Source organism: Pristiophorus japonicus, chromosome 9 (assembly GCF_044704955.1).
Source record: "Pristiophorus japonicus isolate sPriJap1 chromosome 9, sPriJap1.hap1, whole genome shotgun sequence".
NCBI lineage: Eukaryota > Metazoa > Chordata > Chondrichthyes > Pristiophoridae > Pristiophorus > Pristiophorus japonicus.
The window spans coordinates 222,248,568-222,267,441 of record NC_091985.1 but is presented as its reverse complement, the minus strand read 5'-3'; the positions used below and the strand labels follow the sequence as shown (position 1 = coordinate 222,267,441).

The following is an 18,874-nucleotide window of genomic DNA, read 5'->3' as shown; positions in this document are numbered from 1 at the left end:
CAGCAGGTGGAATGACGGAGTGAATCCCCCTCCACACACGGAGCAGGTGAATGGTCTCTCCCCAGTGTGAATGCGCCAATGAATTTGAAGCTCAGATGGTAATTGAATCCCTTCCCACAGTCTCCACATTCCCACAGTTTCTCTGTGGTGCGGGTGTCCTTCTGTCTCTCCAAGTTGGATGATTAGTTGAAGCCTCGTTCACACACACAACACATGTACAGTGTCTCCCCGCTGTGAATGGTGCAATGTTTTTTCAGGCTGTGTAGCTGGTTCAAGCTCTTTCCAGAGTCAGTGCACTGGAACACTCTCACTCGGGTGTGTGTGTCTCGGTGCTTTTCCAGTCACACTGATGTTGGAAATCTTTTCCCACAGACAGAACAAACAAACATTTCTCCTTCCACATTCAAAGGCTGATGATATTTAGGTCCTGAGAAATCGAGTAATTCCGACAGCTCTTGATGTGATGTTTGGTTTCAGTTCCCGTCTGCAAATCCTCCCCTTCTAATACCCTGCAAAAGGAGTTGACAAAAATCATTAGTTCAAGTACAGGACAGAAATTCAGAACAAACAATTCTTGATTCTATGGAACATTCTTTCCTCTCTTGTTCCTCCAAAGCTGTAAACTCCCATCCCATACACTCTCCATCCTCCCTGTCCTAAAATTCAAACACATCACATGTCTCAAGATAAAATGTCCTCCGCTCCCAGTTTTCACCACCAACTCTCTCTGAGTTCAGTTCTACACTCACTGGTTCCCCTCCCTCTCCTCCCCTGAAGTTGGCATCTCAACGCCCGGCCCACAATCGTGACTGAATTACTGCCGATAAAAGGGAATTATTGATCTACATCACCATTAATTTATATCTATATATCTGACCGCAACGAAAGGGGAATAGAAGGCAGCCGCTGCTGATGGGGTGATTTGGAGATTAGATTTAAAGGGAGAGAGTGAGAGTGAGGTTGAGCCGAGCGAGGTGGTGGCTGGAGTCCAGCGCGGCCGGAGAGAGGGCGGTAAAGCCCCGAAGCTGCAAGCGCCGGTAGTTCAGGTTGTTATTATTCCCGGTTTGCGGCGTACACCAATTGTTTATGAAGCCTCCCCGTCCATGTGTCGGACCATTACCGCGCTCCGCTACACCAGCCCGCAACCACCTCTCCTGCTGCAGAGAATCCACCCAAAGCAACTCAAATCTTCATTTCAAAACTAAAATCCGAGGTTCCTGTTTGTTTCATGCTGTCTTGTAACTAATTACATCTGGAGAGAGCAGAGTGGAAAGGCTGAAGGGATTTGCAGTGATCAGGATCAAACTGTACCCGGCAAACTTTGTGTTGGTGTACGTAATAAAGTGAGCAGAAAAGGACATGTTTGATGGGACAATCTAGAGGGAGCTTCCCTCTGTATTTTAAACAAACTATATAGAAATTATGAGTTGAAACTTTCACGGGACAGAGAGTGGAGAGCATCAGTTCATACAATCACAGGACAGAGAGTGGAGAGCACCAGTTCATACAATCACAGGAAAGAGAGTGGAGAGCACCAGTTCATACAATCACAGGAAAGAGAGTGGAGAGCATCAGTTCATACAATCACAGGACAGAGAGTGGAGAGCATCAGTTCATACAATCACAGGACAGAGAGTGGAGAGCACCAGTTCATACAATCACAGGAAAGAGAGTGGAGAGCATCAGTTCATACAATCACAGGACAGAGTGTGGAGAGCATCAGTTCATACAATCACAGGACAGAAGTTGGATCAATGGTCTTTGGAATTATTACTTCTCATTGTGCCTTTTGATCTACCCGAGAATTCATTTAATGATTTAATGAGACAGCCAGAGACTGATTTAACTTTTCAATTACTCAAATTCTGATTTTAAGTTTACATATAATTAATCTATATATTAATCAATTTTGTTTCAACATAATTGATCTTGATTATACTGATTGTACTCTTGTAGAATTCGTATTGCAGTATTCACTGTGTAAACTGAGTTTTTTCTCCCGTGTCTATTTGCTGCCGCTTCGGACCCGAGCCATTACCTTCTATTTCCACATCCTTCTCCCGCATTTTCTTTTCTCTCTATCCCTCCCTGACCATCTCTCCTGTCGTCCTGCCGCCTTTCATCTCTCCTCTCTCGGATACTCTGCCCTCCCAAATCCCTCCCCCAACCCTTCATTACTCTCCGATCTCCCCATTCTCCTGCCACCGTCCCAAGCTCAACTCCCTTTGAGACAAGCCTGCAGCTTCCCTCTGTGACTCTCTTGGCATCCGCCAAAGAGCCCACCGTGGCACTCGTCGCTGTCTCCTCTCGACCAGCAACCCAACTGTCCCATCCTCCTCTCACCCACCTTGTCACCCAGCTTGCCTGGGGGGCTGGGGGGGGATGCTAACCTTGCCAATCTCCTTCCCGCCCAACTCACCAGTCCCAATCCCTGACCCTGTGGATGCTGGCAGTGGATCAGCCATCACCGATCCTCTCTGCATCTCCTTGCACTTTGTCCGTTCACTTGCGGACAAGACCCTTGCCATCCATGAGCTTATCGTGGATGATTGCATCGACATCATGGTCCTAACTGAAACCTGGCTGAGGGATGATGGCACATTACCTTGAAATGAAGCCTCCCCTCCCGGCTACACCTTCCACCACTTGCCCCGCCCAGACCGCTGTGGTGGCGGTGTGGCTCTCATCACCAAATTACTCCTCTGGCACTTTCAACTCCTTTGAACATCTCACCTTATTCCACCCCTCTCACCTCATTTAAAATTCTCATCCTCTACCACCCTCCCAAGTATGATTAAAACGTTATCACTGATAATATTCTCAATGCTCTCCTCCCTCAGCACCGAGTGACTTCTCATCCTCGGTGATTTCAACCTCCATCTCAATTCATCAAGTTCTCTCTCCTCCAAGTTCACTACCCTCCTGTCCTCCCTTAATCTCTCCCTCCATGTGAACTCCTCAACCCATACTCACGGCCTCCCCCTTGACCTTGCCATCTCTCGTGGCCTCGATATTCCTACCGTTCCAATTACAGATAAGGCCATCTCTGACCATTTCCTTGTATCGCTCTCCACCCACATGCCCCGTCCCCCCACCCAAATCTACTTCCTTCTGCATCCTCCCCTGGAAAACACTTTCTTCAAACTCTCTGACAACTGCACTTATCAACTCCAACTTGTCCAACCTTTGGTCCTCCTTTCACCATGACATTTCTGCAGCCACCGATCTGCTCACCCACACCCTCACTACCACCTTTGATGCCCTAGTCCCCATTATTACTCTCTCTCACCCTAGCCGTTCCCCCTGGTACAGCCCTTATCTTCACTCCCTCATGTCCAAGGGGCACAGACTTGAACGGACAAGTGGGTTAGTCATTCACCTCCAGATCTGGCTTGACCACATGAAGCATTCTCAGGTCCTGTTCCTGTCTGCAAAAACTGCTCACTGTTCCAGGATCATTCTGGAATGCAAAGATAACCTTCGACTACTATTCTCTACTGCTAACCATCTCCTTAAACCCCTCTCCCCTGTCTCCATCACACTTACCTCCAACAACAAGTGTGAGGAGCTCATGGACTTCCTTGTCTCAAAGATTGAGACCATCCGATCATTTGCCTCTTCCAGTTCCCTTCCTTCCCCTTGCCCACGGGAGAAATGTTCCTCTGAAGTGCACCCTTGCCCTAGTTCTAAACTCGCATCTTTCTCTAGTTTCTCTCTGATCTCCCCTCTTGACCTCTCCATGCTCCACTTGTCCATGCGACCCACTTCCTGCTTCCTTGACCCTATTCCCACGAAACTGCTGACCACACAAGTTCCTTTTCTGGCTCCCATGATAGCTGACATTGTTGACAGTTATCTCTCCTCGGATACTGTCTCCTTCATGGTCTACAGAGCAGTAGTGACATCCGCATTCCTACATGCTTCAGAGACATGGACCATATACAGCAGGCACCTCAAAGCATTGGAGAAGTACCACCAACGTTGCCTCCGCAAGATCCTGCAAATCCATTGGCAGGAAAGGCACACCAACGTCACTGTTCTCACTCAAGACATCATCCCCAGCATCGAGGCATTGAGCACGTTCAGTCAGCTCTGATGGATGGGCCACATTGTCCACATGCCCGATATTACACTCCAAAACAAGCGCTCTATTCGGAGCTCCGACACGGCAAGCGAGCCCCAAGTGGGTAGAGGAAGCACTGCAAGGACATCCTCAAAACTTCCTTGAAAAAGTGCAATATCCTCACTGACAACTGGGAATCCCTGGCCCAAGGCTGCTCAAAGTGGAGGAGAAGCATCCGGGAAGGCACCAAACACCTCGAGTCTCTTCACCCGGAGCACGCAGAAGACAAGCGCAAACAGCAGGAGTGCACAGCAACCAAAGCATTTCACCCACCCGTCCCTTCAACCAACATCTGCCCCACCTGTAACAGAGACTGTACGTCCCGCATTGGACTTCAGTCACCTGAGAACTTATTAATGTGGAAGCAAGTCATCCTCGACTTCGAGGGACTGCCTAAGAAGAACTGTCCCCCTCTCATACAAGTCTGCTGTCATCACCCCTCTCCTCAAAATAAAACTCTTGACTCCACTGTGATTGTTAGCTACCGCCCCATCTCTAACTCCCTTTCCTCTCCAAAGTCCTTGACTGTGTTGCCTCCTCCCAAATTCATGACCATCTCTCCCAGAACTCCTCGTTTGAATCCCTTCAATCTGATTTCCGCTCTCATCAAAATCACAAATGACAGTCTTTGTAACTGTGACAAAGGTGCACTATCCATCCTCGACCTGTCTGCAGCCTTTGACACAGTTGGCCTCTCCACCAATGTCCAGCTGGGTGGGGCTCCACTCGACTGGTTCCATTCCTATCCATCTAATCATAAGCAGAAAATCTCCTGCAATGGCTTCTCTTCCCGCCCCCACATCAGTACCTCTGGTGTTCCCCAAGGATCTATCCTTGGTCCCCTCCTATCTCTCATCTACATGCTGCCCCTTGGTGATGTCATCCAAAAACACGGAGTCAGGCTCCACATGTACGCTGACGACACCCAGCTCTACCTCTCGACCACTTCTCTCGACCCCTCCACGGTCTCTAAATTGTCAGACTGCTTGTCCGACATCCAGTACTGGATGAGCAGAAACGTTCTTCAATTAAATATTGGGAAGACCGAAGCCATTGTCTATGATCCACGCCACAAACTGCGTTCCTCAGCCACTGACTCCATTCCTTTCCCTAGCATCTATCTGAGGCTAAACCAGACTGTAAGCAACATAGGCATCACGTTTGACCTTGAAATTAGCTTCTGGCCAAATATCCTTGGCATATCTAAATCCGTCTATTTCCACCTCCGTAACATTGCCTGCACCTGCCTCAGCTCATCTGCTGCTGAAACCCTCATCCATGCCTTTATTACCTCTACTTACCTTGACTACTCCAACGCACTCCTGAATGGCCTCCCACATTCTACCCTACCTAAACTAGAGGTAATCCACAACTTGACTGCCCGTGTTCTACCTCGCATCAAGTCTCTGATCACTCATCACCTCTTTGCTCACTGACCTACATTGGCTCCCAGTTAAGCAACGCCTCGATTTCAAAATTCCCATCCTTGTTTAAAAATCCCTCCATGGCCTCGCCCCTCCCTATCTCTAAACTCTTTCAGCCTCATAATGCCACATGATGTCTGCGTTCCTCAAAATCTGCCCTCGAGCATTCCTGATGAGATCTGTTCAACCATCGGTGGCCGTGCCTTCAGCTGCCTGGGCCCCAAACTCTGGAACTCCCTCCCTAAACCTCTCAGCCTCTGGATATTTCTTTCTTCTTTTAAGACTCTCCATAAAACCTCCCTCTTAGAGCAAGCTTTGGGTCATCTGCTGTAATTTGTCCTTATGTGGTTCGGTGCCAAATTTATTTTTTGTCTTATAACATTGCTGTGAAGCACCTTGGGACATGATACCACGTTAAAAGCGCGATGTTAATAAAAGTTGTTGCTGTTGATAGCAATGGGAACTCGTACAACCGGAGCTCCCATTATTATCAATGAGAATATTAGATGTTCATTGGTGGTCCAAGCCCACGTGATCCCAGGATACAAATACATACCTGGAAGACATGTTCCTGTATGTTGCACTGCGAAACTCTGACTCCGGCCACAACCCTATTAAAATCCTGTTAAAAGTTGTTGCTGTTAATTATCACATCACTTTTTACAAATCACTCCAGGGCCTCGCCCCTCCCGATCTCTGGAATCTGTTGCAGCCCACAAGATGTCTGCACTCCTCAAATTCTGCCCTTTTGACCATCCCTGATTATAATCGCTCCACCATCGGTGTCCGGCCCTTCAGCTGCCTGGGCCCCGAGCTCTGGAACTCCCTCCCTAAACCTCTCCGCCTCTTTCCTACTTTCAGACCCTCCTTAAAACCTACCTCTTTGACCCAGCTTTTGGTCATCTGCCGCAATTTCTTCTTTTGTGTCTCGGTGTGAAATGTATGTGTTGTGTCCTGTAACACTGCTGTGAAGCGCCTTGGGACGTTTTACAACATTAAAGGCACTCTATAAAGAAAAGTTATTATTAATACTGCAGGACTGAGGGATTGTATGAGCTGGGAGTCCGGCGCAAGCGCACTGCGAGCAGTCCCGCCCCTCAGCACCGACGCCACCTGTGACATAACAGGCGATGTGAGCGGGGCAGTAACGTCCCCGGTGAACGGTTGAACGGCCGCAATTTTTAAAATCAGGAGCCACGTGACCCCCGAGCTGCCCAGCGCCTCTTCAACACTGTGGGCGGGACTCCGTGGCGCTGCCGGCTTCTATTGGTGTGAGTGGCTGGCAATCTGCTTCGTGCAGCCAATAGACGGTCTCGACTCTCGCAGGGTCATTAATTTATGCAGCTGGGGCGCTCTGTGGTGGCAGTGCGCATGCTCGGTGCCGCCCTCCCCACCCCCAGTCCTCGGATGCCGCGCAGTTTGCTGTAACCAGTGGTTGGACAATGTGGGGACCCGGGGGCCGCAGGGAACCGGACTGATGGTGTGTGGCTGGGGTCGGCGAGTCTGTGAGTCTGTGAGGGAAAACACCGGACTGAACACAGCCCCGGAGCTCAGGGTTTGGGGACATGCGGGAGATAGACTGAAACTTCCAGTGAGATCAGACAGTGTGTAACCCGGGGACCCAGTGAGATCAGACAGTGTGTAACCCGGGGGCCCAGTGAGATCAGACAGTGTGTAACCCGGGGGCCCAGTGAGATCAGACAGTGTGTAACCCGGGGGCCCAGTGAGATCAGACAGTGTGTAACCCGGGGGCCCAGTGAGCTCAGACAGTGTGGGAAGAATTCTGGTGATTTTCTGTAAGTCCAGATGGGCGGGACAGAGATTTGAGGAAAAGGATAAAATCAAACAGAAATACTGGACATAAACTTTGCTGAATCGTTGGCAAAACACTTTACACTACATTCCACTTCACAACATTAATATTCTTCTCATTTTCTGCCTTGTCCTAATTAGATCTCTCAGCGAATAGTGGAGTGATTGAGAAAGTTCCACAGCTGGAAGGAAACAGGGATTGTGGACTGAGGAACAACAGCAGGTGAACCAGCACAGGATTGAGAAAGCACCAACCAGTGAGCCCCTTCCGATTGAAAGTGCTTCAATAGATCGACTGGGGAGAAAGGTAAGAGAAAGTGCCATTTACTCAGATACACACCGGTCCTGTAGACAGTACACACAGGTTACAAGGTAAGACAGGAAATGAGACTGGGAGAGTCTGACCACCGAGCACAATTATCCAGCATGAGGGCCGTGTAATGGGATGTGAAGTGAGATCAGTTTCTGTCTCTGAACACAGTCACAGTGAATCTTGTCTGTGTTTTAGAGTAAAGGGCTTTGATCTAAGAGATAACTCCAGTTTGAGGCAGAGCCCAGCAGATGGACCCATCTCTGTACATTAGGTGGGACTGAACTCACACTGACACCATCAGATCTCAATGTTCAAATATTTCCCATCTGGTGAGAAAGCCAATGGAAAGATTGAACCGGAAGCACGTCGTCAATTCACTGATCACGATGCACAGACCAATCTGAAAGACCAGCATGACCTATCAAGTATTCATTCATGAACATTTAGAATTATAACTAAATATATTGATAATGACTAATATTGAAGCATTTCCAATTAATTGATCACTAGAGATATGTAGTATTCTAATATACTGAAACACAGATACGGAGAGTTGCAATTTATTGATTGGCGTCGTACTTAACCCCGAGATGAGCTTCCGAACCCATATTCCCTCAGTCACCAAGTACGTTTACTTCCAGCTCCATAACATCGCCGGTCTCTGCCCCTTCCTCAGCTCATCTGCTCAAACCCTCATCGATGCCTCTGTTACCACTACATTGGATTATTGCAATGCTCTCCTCATCGGCCTCACACCACGCACTCTCCGCCAGCTTAAGCTCATCAAAAACACTCCTGCCCGTATCCTTACTCAAGAACACAAGAAGTAGCAGCAGGAGTAGGGCATAGGACCCCTCCCGTCTGCTCCGCCATTCAGTAAGATCTCTATTCGATAGAGAATTTCAAAGATCCACAACTCTGAGTGAAGAAATATCTTCTCATCTCAGTCTTATATGGCTGATCTCTTATTCTAATACTAGGACTCCTAGTTCTAGACTATCCAGCCCTTGTCAATTCCTCTAAGAATTTTATATGTATCAATGATATCACCTTCAGTTCTTCTCAACTCCAGAGTATATAGGCCTATTCTATTCAATCTTTCCTCGGCCGTCTCATCCCATCTTGTACCAATTTCCATTCACCCATCACCCCTGAGCTCGCTGAACTACATTGGCTCCAAGTCCATCAATGCCTCGATTTCAGAATTCTCATCCTTTTTTTGAAATACGCCCAGGACCTTGCCCCTCCCTATTGCTGTAACCTCCTCCAGCCCTACAACCCTCAGAGATCTTTGCTTTCCTCCAATTCTGGTCTCTTGAGCAGCCCCAATTTTCATCTCTCCAATATTGGTGGCCATACCTTCACCTGCCGAGGCAATAAGGTCTGGAATTCCCCCTCTAAACCTCTCCACCTTTTAAAATGCTTCTCAATACTTACCCTTTTGAACAAGCTTTTAGTCACTTGTGCCAGTATTTCCTTACGTGACTGGGTGTCAAATTTTGTTTGATAACGGTCCTGTGTAATGAGAAAGGACGAATTAGCAATCTTGTTGTGCGAGGCCCCTTGGGGAAGAGTGACCATAATATGGTAGAATTCTTTATGAAGATGGAGAAAGACACAGTTAATTCAGAGACTAGGGTACTGAACTTAAGGAAAGGTAACTTCGATGGTATGAGATGTGAATTAGCTAGAATAGATTCGCAAATGATACTTAAAGTTGACGATGGATAGGCAATGGCAAACATTTAAAGATCACATGGATGAACTTCAACAATTGTACGTCCCTGTCTGGACTAAAAAACTAAAAATAAAACGGGGAAGGTGGCTCAACCGTGGCTAACAAGGGAAATTAAGGATAGTGTTAGATCCAAGGAAGAGGCATATAAATTGGCCAGAAAAAGCAGCAAACCTGAGGTCTGAGAGAAATTTAGAATTCAGCAGAGGAGGACAAAGGGTTTAATTAGGAGAGGGAAAATAGAGTATGAGAGGAAGTTTGCAGGGAACATAAAAACTGATTGCAAAAGCGGCTATAGATATGTGAAGAGAAAAAGATTAGTAAAGACAAACGTAGGTCCCTTGCAGTCAGATTCAAGTGAATTTATAATGGGGAACCAAGAAATGGCAGATCAGTTGAACAAATACTTTGGTTCTGTCTTCACGAAGGATGACACACATAACCTTCTGAAAATACTAGGGGACCGAGGGTCTGGTGAGAAGGAGGGACTGAAGGAAATCCTTATTAGGCATGAAATTGTGTTAGGGAAATTGATGGGATTGAAGGCCGATAAATCCCTGGGGCCTGATATTCTGCATCCCCGAGTACTTAAGGAAGTGGCCCTCGAAACAGTGGATGCATTGGTGATCATTTTCCAACAGTCTATCGACTCTGGATCAGTTCCTGTGGACTGGAGGGTAGCTAATGTAACTCCACTTTTTAAAAAAGGAGGGAGAGGTACTTATAGACCGGTTAGCCTGACATCAGTAGTGGGGAAAATGTTGGAATCAATTATTAAAGATGAAATAGCAGCGCATTTGGAAAGCAGTGACAGGATCGGTCCAAGTCAACATGGATTTATGAAAGGCAAATCCTGCTTGACAAATCTTCTAGAATTTTTTGAGGATGTAACTAGTAGAGTGGACGAGGGAGAACAAGCAGATGTGCATTTGGACTTTCAAAAGGCTTTTGACAAGGTCCAACTCAAAAGATTGGTGTGCAAAATTAAAGCACATGGTAGTGGGGGTAATGTACTGACGTGGATAGAGAACTGGTTGGCAGACAGGAAGCAGAGAGTCGGGATAAACGGGTCCTTTTCAGAATGGCAGGCAGTGACTAGTGGGGTGCCTCAGTGCTCGGACCCCAGCTATTTACAATATGCATTAATGATTTAGAGGAAGGAATTGAGTGTAATATCTCCAAGTTTGCGGATGACACTAAGCTGGGTGGCGGTGTGAGCTGTGAGGAGGACACTAAGAGGCTGCAGGGTGACTTGGAAAGGTTAGGTGAGTGGGCAGATGCAGTATAATGTGGATAAATGTGAGGTTATCCACTTTGGGGGCAAAAACATGAAGGCAGAATATTATTAGAATGGCGGCAGATTAGGAAAAGGGGAGGTGCAACGAGACCTGGGTGTCATGGTACATCAGTCATTGAAAGTTGGCATGCAGGTACAGCAGGCGGTGAAGAAGGCAAATGGTATGTTGGCCTTCATAGCTAGGGGATTTGAGTATAGGAGCAGGGGGGGGTCTTACTGCAGTTGTACAGGGCCTTGGTGAGGAATATTGTGTTTAGTTTTGGTCTCCTAATCTGAGGAAGGACGTTCTTGCTATTGAGGGAGTGCAGCGAACATTCACTAGACTGATTCCCGGGATAGCAGGACTGATATATGAGGAGATGCTGGATCGACTGAGCCTGTATTCACTGGAGTTTAGAAGAATGAGAGGGGATGTCATAGAAACATAAAATTCTGACGCGACTGGACAGGTTAGCTGCTGGAAGAATGTTCCCGATGTTGAGGAAGTCCAGAACCAGGAGACACAGACTAAGGATAAGGGGTAAGCCATTTAGGACTGAGATGAGGAGAAACTTCTTCACTCAGAGAGTTGTCAACCTGTGGAATTTCCTACTGCAGAGAGTTGTTGATGCCAGTTCATTGGATATATTCAAGAGGGAGTTAGATGTGGCCCTTACGGCTAAAGAGATCAAGGGGTACGGAGAGAAAGCAGGAAAGGGGTACGGAGGGAATGATCAGCCATGATCTTATTGAATGGTGGTTTGACTAGAAGGGCCGAATGTCCTACTCCTGCACCTATTTTCTATGTGAAGTGTCTTGGGACATTTTACTATGTTTAAGGCGCGATATAAATGCAATTTGTTGCTGATAACTGAAGATATTTCGAATTGTAATAACTCTCACTGGGGTACAGTTTCCTCTGGCACTGACTCTCACTGGGGTATAGTTTCCTCTGACACTGACTCTCACTGGGGTACAGTTCCTCTGATACAGTACTGTCTGTGCCCTGGGAGTGTTTGATGTGACAGTTTGGAGGAAGCTTTATCCTGAAACTGATCAGGAGCTGTGGGTGGAAAATTTTCAGTGAAGTGGCAGATCGTACTGCTGCTGAATTTGAATTGATAAGCTGCTCAGTGCGGTCGGGACGAACATCGAAATTTGCCCTGCGGCAGTGTAGAGGGAACTTTACTCTGTATCTAACCCATACTCCACCTAGTCTGTGGGAATTTAGTGTGGTTTTGAAATCAATTGCTAGGGTACATTGAGAGAAATTTATTCTGCTGCGGTGGGTGTCTAGGACGAGGGGGCATAACAGTAAAATCATAAAAACATAAGAAATAGGAGCAGGAGTAGGCCATACGGCCCCTCGAGCCTGCCCCGCCATTTAATACGATCACGGCTGATCTGATCATGAACTCAGGTGCACTTCCCTGTTCACTCCCCTTAACCCCTTATTCCCTTATCAGTTAAGAAACTTTCTAACTCTGTCTTAAATCTATTCAATTACCCAGCTTCCACAGCACTCTGAGACAGCGAATTCCACAGATTTACAACCGTCTGAGAGAAGAAATTTCTCCTCATCTCAGTTTTAAATGGGCGGCCCCTTATTCTAAGTTTATGCCGTCTAGTTCTAGTCTCCCCTATCGGTGGAAACATCCATTCTGCATCCACCTTGTCAAGCCCCCTCATAATCTTATACGTTTCGATAAGATCACCTCTTATTCTTCTGAATTCTAATGAGTAGAGGCCCAACCTACTCAACCTTTCCTCATAAGTCAACCCCTCATTTCCGGAATCAACCTAGTGAACCTTCTCTGAATTGCCTCCAAACCAGTATATCCTTTCGTAAATATGGAAACCAAAACTGCATGCAGTATTCCAGGTGTGACCTCACCAATACTTTGTATATCTGCAGCAAGACTTTCCTGCTTTTATACTCCATCCCCTTTGCAATAAAGGCCAAGATTCCTGATCACTTGCTGTACCTGCATACTAACCTTTTATGTTGCATGTACAAGTATCCCCAGGTCCCTCTGTACTGCAGCACTTCGCAATCTTTCTTCATTTGAATAATAACTTGCTCTTTGATTTTTTTTCTGCCAAAGTGCATGACTTCACACTTTCCAACATTATACTCTATCTGCCAAATTTTTGCCCACTCACTTATCCTGTCTATGTCCTTTTGCATATTTTTTGTGTCCTCACACATTGCTTTTCCTCCCATCTTTGTATCGTCAGCAAACTTGGCTACGTTGCACTCGATCCCTTCTTCCAAGTTGTTAATATAGATTGCAAATAGTTGGGGTCGCAGCACTGATCACTAGTTACTGATTGCCAACCCGAGAATGAACCATTCAACTCGACTCTCTGTTTTCTGTTAGTTAGCCAATCCAATTGAAGTGTGGAACTTCCCACAATAAGCAATCGATGCTCGCCCATTGAATAATTTTGGGCCGGTTGTGATGTCTGCCCAATGACCCGTTGCTTGTTCCCTTGGATTGGATCTTTATTTGTTCCCTTTGGTTTGTTTTCAGCTTAATTGCTGGACCCACCACTCAAAGCACTTTGTCTGATCTGCCCCTGGGAATGAGCAGCCTCCTCCCTCATCTCCCACACTGCACCCACTCTCTTTCTCTTTCCCCCTTGGTTGTGTTCCACACTCTGGGCCCTGGCCCTTCCCCGGGGATTCTCAGTATGAACAGAGGGATGTGTGTTGAGACAGGATGTCGCAGCTTTCCACCTTTAAAGGGACAAGGAGAGGACCAGCTGGGCTGAATGGCCCTGCTTTATGACATCACTGCAGTGCCTGATGCTGTGCTCATTATGGGCTGGCAGTGTCTGATGGGACAGTGTAGAGGGAGAAAGACTTGGATTTATTTGTCGCCTTTCACGACCACCGGACCTCTCAAAGCGCTTTACAGCCAATGAAATACTTTTGGATTGTAGTCACTGTTGCAATAAGGGAGATTTACTCTGCATCTAACCCATGCTGTACCTGCCCTGGGAGTGTTTGATGGGACAGTTTAGAGGGTGCTTTACTCTGCATCTAACCCGTGCTGTACCTGTCCTGCAAGTATTTGATGGGACGGTATAGAGGGATCTTTACAATGTATCTAATCCGTGCTGTACCTGCCCTGGGTGTGTGTGATGTGACAGTTTAGAGGGAGCTTTACTCTGTATCTAACCCATGCAGTACCTGCCCTGGGGGTGTTTGATGAGACTGTAGAGGGAACTTTACAGTGTATTTAATCCATGCTGTACCTGCTCTTGGAATATTTGATGGGACAGTGTAAAGGGAGCTTTACTCTCTGCCTAACCTGTGCTGTACCGAGAGTTGGATGGGACAGTGTAGAGGGACCTTTACTTGTTTCTGATCCGTGCTATACCTGTTCTGGGAGTGTTTGGGGCTGTTTAGAGGGAACTAAACTCTGTATTTGACCCGTGCTATACCGGTCCTTTGATGGGACAGTGTAGAGGGAGCTTTATTCTGTATCTAATTTTGCTGTACCTGCCCTGGCATTGTTTTTCAGACAGTGCAGAGGGAGCTTTACTCTGTATCTAACCCGTGCTGTACCTGCCCTGGGAGCGTTTGATGGGATAATGTAGATGGAAATTTACTGTGTATCTAACCTGTGCTAACCGAGCAAGTTGTGAGCAAGACGCAAAGAATCTACAAAGGGATATAGATGGGCTAAGTGAGTGGGCAAAAAATGAGCAGATGGAGTATAATGCGTAAAATGTGAGGTTATCCACTTTGGTCAGAAAAATAAAAAAGCAAATTATTATTTTAAATGGGGAGAGATTGCAAAATGTGGTGGTACAGAGGGATCTGGGGGTCCTTGTACATTAAACACAAAAAGTTAGTATGCAGGTACAGCAAGTAATTAGGAAGGCAAATGGAATGTTGTCCTTTATTGCAAGGGGGATGGAGTATAAAAGTAAGAAAGTCCTTCTACAACGGTACAGGGCATTGGTAAGACCACTCCTGGAGTACTGCGTACAGTTTTGGTCTCCTTATTTAAGGAGGGGTCATTCTGTATGGCTATACTTGCACTAGAGGTAGTTCAGAGAAGGTTCCCGAGGTTGATTGCTGAGATGAAGGGGTTGTCATATGAAGGAAGTTGAAGTAGGTTGGGCTTATACACATTGGAGTTTAGAAGACTTCGAGATGATCTTATTGAAATGTATAAGATTCTAAGGGGGCTTGACAGGGTAGATGCAGAGAGGATGTTTCTCCTCGTTGGGGAATCTAGAACTTGGTGGCATATTTTCAGAATAAGAGGTCACCTGTTTAAAACTGAAATGAGGAGGAATTTCTTATCTGAGGGTCGTGAATCTTTGGAATTCTCTACCTCAGAGAGCTGTGGAGGCTGGGTCATTGAATATATTTCAGGTGGGGATAGACAGATTTTTGAATGATAAGGGAGTCCAGGGTTATGGGAAGCGGGTAGGGAAGTGAAGTTCAGGCCAGGATCAGATCAGGCATGATCTTATTGAATGGTGGAGCAGGCTCGAGAGGCCAAATGGCTCTATTTATTATGTTCTATACCTACCCTTTGAGTTTTTGATGGGACAGTGTAGAGGGAGGTTTACTCTGTATCTAATCCGTGTTGTACCTGCTCTGGGATTGCTTGAAGGGATAGTATAGACGGGGCTTTACTCTGTTTCTGACCCGTGCTGTACCTGGTCTGGGAGTGTTTGATGGGGCAGTGCAGAGGGAGCTTTACTCTGTATCTGACCTGTGCTGTACCTGCCCTGGCATTGTTTGATAGGAGAGTATAGAGGGAGCTTTACCCTCTGCCTAACCCATGCTTTACCTGCCCTTGGAGTGCTTGTTGGCCGGTGCAGAGGGAGCTTTACTCTGTATCTAACAGATAATGTACCTCCCCTGGGAGTGTTTGATAGTGGGAGTGTAGAGGGATTTTTACTCTGTATCTAACCTGTGCTGTACCTGCTGTGGCATTGTTTGATGGGTCAGTATAGATGGAGCTTTACTCTGTATCCAACCTGTGCTATGCCAGCCCTGGGAGTATTTGATGGGACAGTGAAGAGGGGGCATTACTGTGTATTAAGACCCGAGGTTGCAAGCCATCAGGTCCAGGGGACTTTTCCACCTTTCATCCCATTATTTGACACAGCCCTTTTTTTTGTCATAGTGATTGCTTTAAGTTCCTCCCTCGCTATAGCCCCTTGGACTGATACAAAATAATTGTTCAAAGTCTCTGCCATTTCCCTGTTCTCCATTATTAATTCCCCAGTCTTATCCTCTAAGGACCAACGTTTACTTTAGCTACCCTATCCTTTTTACATACCTGTAGAAGCTTACTATCTTTTTTTTTATTGCTTGCTAGTTTACTCTCATAATCTATCTTCCCTCTCTTTATTATTTCTTTAGTCATCATTTGCTGTTTTTTTTTAATTTGCCACTGCTGTGGCCTCCCACTAATCTTGGCCACTTTGTATGCCTTTGTTTTCAAATTGATACCATCCTTTACTTCCTCAGTTAGCCACGGATGGTTCTCCTCTCGCTTAAAGTTTTTCCTTCTCACTGAAATATATTTTTGTTGAGTTATGAAATATCTCCTTTATTGTCTTTCACTGCTTCTCAACCGTCTTGCACTTGAATCTATTTTCCCAGTCGACTTAAGCCAACTTTTTTTTATACGTTCAAGGGATGTGGGCGTCGCTAGCAGGGCCACCATTTATTGCCCATCCCTAATTGCCCTTCAGAAGATGGTGGTAAACCACCTTCATGAACTGCTGCAGTCCGTGTGGTGATGGTAGTGCCACAGTGCTGTTAGGGAGGGAGTTCCAGGAATTTGAGCTAGCGACAATAAAGGAATGGTGATATGCTTTCAAGTCAGGATGGTGTATGACTTGGAGGGGAACGTGGAGATGATGGTGTTCCCATGCGCTTGCTGCCCTTGTGCTTCTAGATGATACAGGTCGCGGGTTTGGGAGGTGCTGCTGAAGAAGCCTTGGCGAGTTGTTGCAGTGCATCTTGTAGATGGTACACACTGCAGCCACGTTGTGCTGGTGGTGGAGGGAGTGGATGTTGAAGGTGGTGGATGGGATGGCAATCAAGCGGGCTGCTTTGTCCTGGATGGTGTCGAGCTTCTTGAGTGTTATTGGAGCTGCACTCATCCAGGCAAGTGGGGAGTATTCCATCACACTCCTGGCTTGTGCCTTGGTGGAAAGGCTTTGGGGAGTCAGGAGGTGAGACACTCGCCGTAGAATACACAGCCTCTGACCTGCTCTTGTTGCCACAGTGTTTATGTGGCTGGTCCAGTTAAGTTTCTGGTCAATGGTAACCCCCAGGATGTTGATGGTAGGGGATTCGGCTATAGTAATGCCATTGAATGTTAAGGGACGGTGGTTAGACTCTTGCTTGTTGGAGATAGCCATTGCCTGGCACTTGTGGTGTGAATGTTACTTGCCACTTATCAGCCCAAGCCTGAATGTTGTCCAGGTCTTGCTGTTTGCGGGCATGGACTGCTCCATTATCGGAGGAGTTTTGAATGCAACTGAACACTGTTCAGTCATCAGCAAACATCCCTAGTTCTGTTTTCATATCTTTGTAGTCGTTTTTATTTAGAATCAGGACACTGGTTTGAGATCTGACTTTCTCACCCTCCAACTGAATTTGAAATTCAACCATGTTATGTTCAGTTTTTCCGAGAGGATCCTTTACTTTGAGATCATTTATTAATCCTGTCTCATTACACCACCAGATCTAAGATAGCCTGCTCCCTGGTTGGTTCCGCAACATACTGTTCAAGGAGACCATCCTAGAAACTCTATAAACTCTTCCTCAAGGCTACCTTGGCCAATTTGATTTGTCCAATCAATATGAAGATTAAAATCGCCCATGATTATTGCCATACCTTTCTTACAAGCCTCCATTGTTTCTTGATTTATACTCCGTAGCTACTGTTAGGGGGCCTATAGATTACGCCCACCAGTGACTTCTTCCCCTTATTATTTCTTATCTTCACTCAAACTGATTCTACATCTTGAGCTTCTGAGCCAATATAATTTCTCACTACTGCACTGATCTCATCGTTTGTTAACAGAGCTACCCACCTTTTCCTTTCTGTCTATCCTTCTGAATTGTTAAATACCCCTGAATATTTAGTTCCCAGCCTTGGTCACCTTGCAACCACGTCTCTGTATTGGCTATCAGATCATACCCATTTGTATCTATTTGTGCCATCAACTCATCTATCTTGTTACGAATGCTGCGTGCATTCAGATAATGAGCTTTTCATTTTGTCTTTTTACCATTTTTCCCTGCTTTGACCCTACTTTCTGTTACACTCTTAATTTTATACATTCTGTCCCTTCCTGTTACACTCTGGTTATCATTTCCCCCACCACTACCCTGCTCTATTGCCTTCTCCTTGCTCTTTGACTTTTTAAATTGCCGCTCATCTGAACCTACCCCCCCCCCCCCCATTATTTAGTTTAAAGGCCTCTTTACAGCCCTAGTTATTCACTTCCCAAGGACACTAGCACAAGCCTCCTTCAAGTGAAGCCCGTCCCAACGGAACAGCTCCCTCTTGTCCCAGTACTGGTGCCAGTGCCCCATAAATCGAAACCCATTTCTCCCACACCAGTCTTTGAGCCACGTGTTCATCCCTCTGATCTTATTTACCCTATGCACATTTGCTCGTGGCTCAAGTAGTAATCCAGAGATTATTGTCTTAGTGGTTCAGCTTTTTAATTTAGCCCCTAGCTGCTCAAAATCCCTCAGCAGAACCTCTTTCTTTGTTCTACCTATGTCATTGATACCTACATGGACCACGGCAACTGGATCTTCCCCCTCCCACTCCAAGTTCCTCTCCAGCCCAGAGGACAGGTCCTTAACCCTAGCACCAGGCAGGCAACACAGTCTTCGGGACTCAGGCACATGGCTGTGTAGATTCTGGATTCTTTTTCCTTCAATCTGTTTCAGCGAATACACTGAGGCGAACACCAAAGCAGTTTATAACAAAGCAGTCTTTATTAATTGTTTCACCGGCCGGGACTTATCAGAATGAAGGAACGCTCTCCCTCAGAGTGCGCCCACTTCCCTCGGACAAGCCACGTTACAATGTAGGGTCGCAACGGTTATACACTTTCAGTACGTGATACAATTGAGAGACATTCAGTTCACCCTATCCTTTGTGATCCCTCCTTCCCTTTGTCCACT

General features: G+C 46.4%; 1 protein-coding gene and 1 pseudogene across 4 annotated transcripts in view; both read left to right on the top strand.

The window, feature by feature from the left end:
• LOC139274159 (zinc finger protein 850-like) overlaps nucleotides 1-18,874 on the top strand; it is a 360,216-nt pseudogene that overhangs the window by 331,476 nt on the left and 9,866 nt on the right.
• LOC139273777 (zinc finger protein 239-like) overlaps nucleotides 6,941-18,874 on the top strand; it is a 65,584-nt gene continuing 53,650 nt past the window's right edge. For 2 of the 4 annotated variants that reach the window (XM_070890865.1, XM_070890862.1), the window contains exons 1-2: nucleotides 6,941-7,027; nucleotides 7,501-7,666. The gene's annotated coding sequence lies outside the window, so the exon portion shown is untranslated. Of the gene's footprint in view, nucleotides 7,061-7,500; nucleotides 7,667-18,874 lie in introns of all 4 variants that reach the window. The other 2 variants (XM_070890863.1, XM_070890864.1) reach the window with 2 other exon arrangements.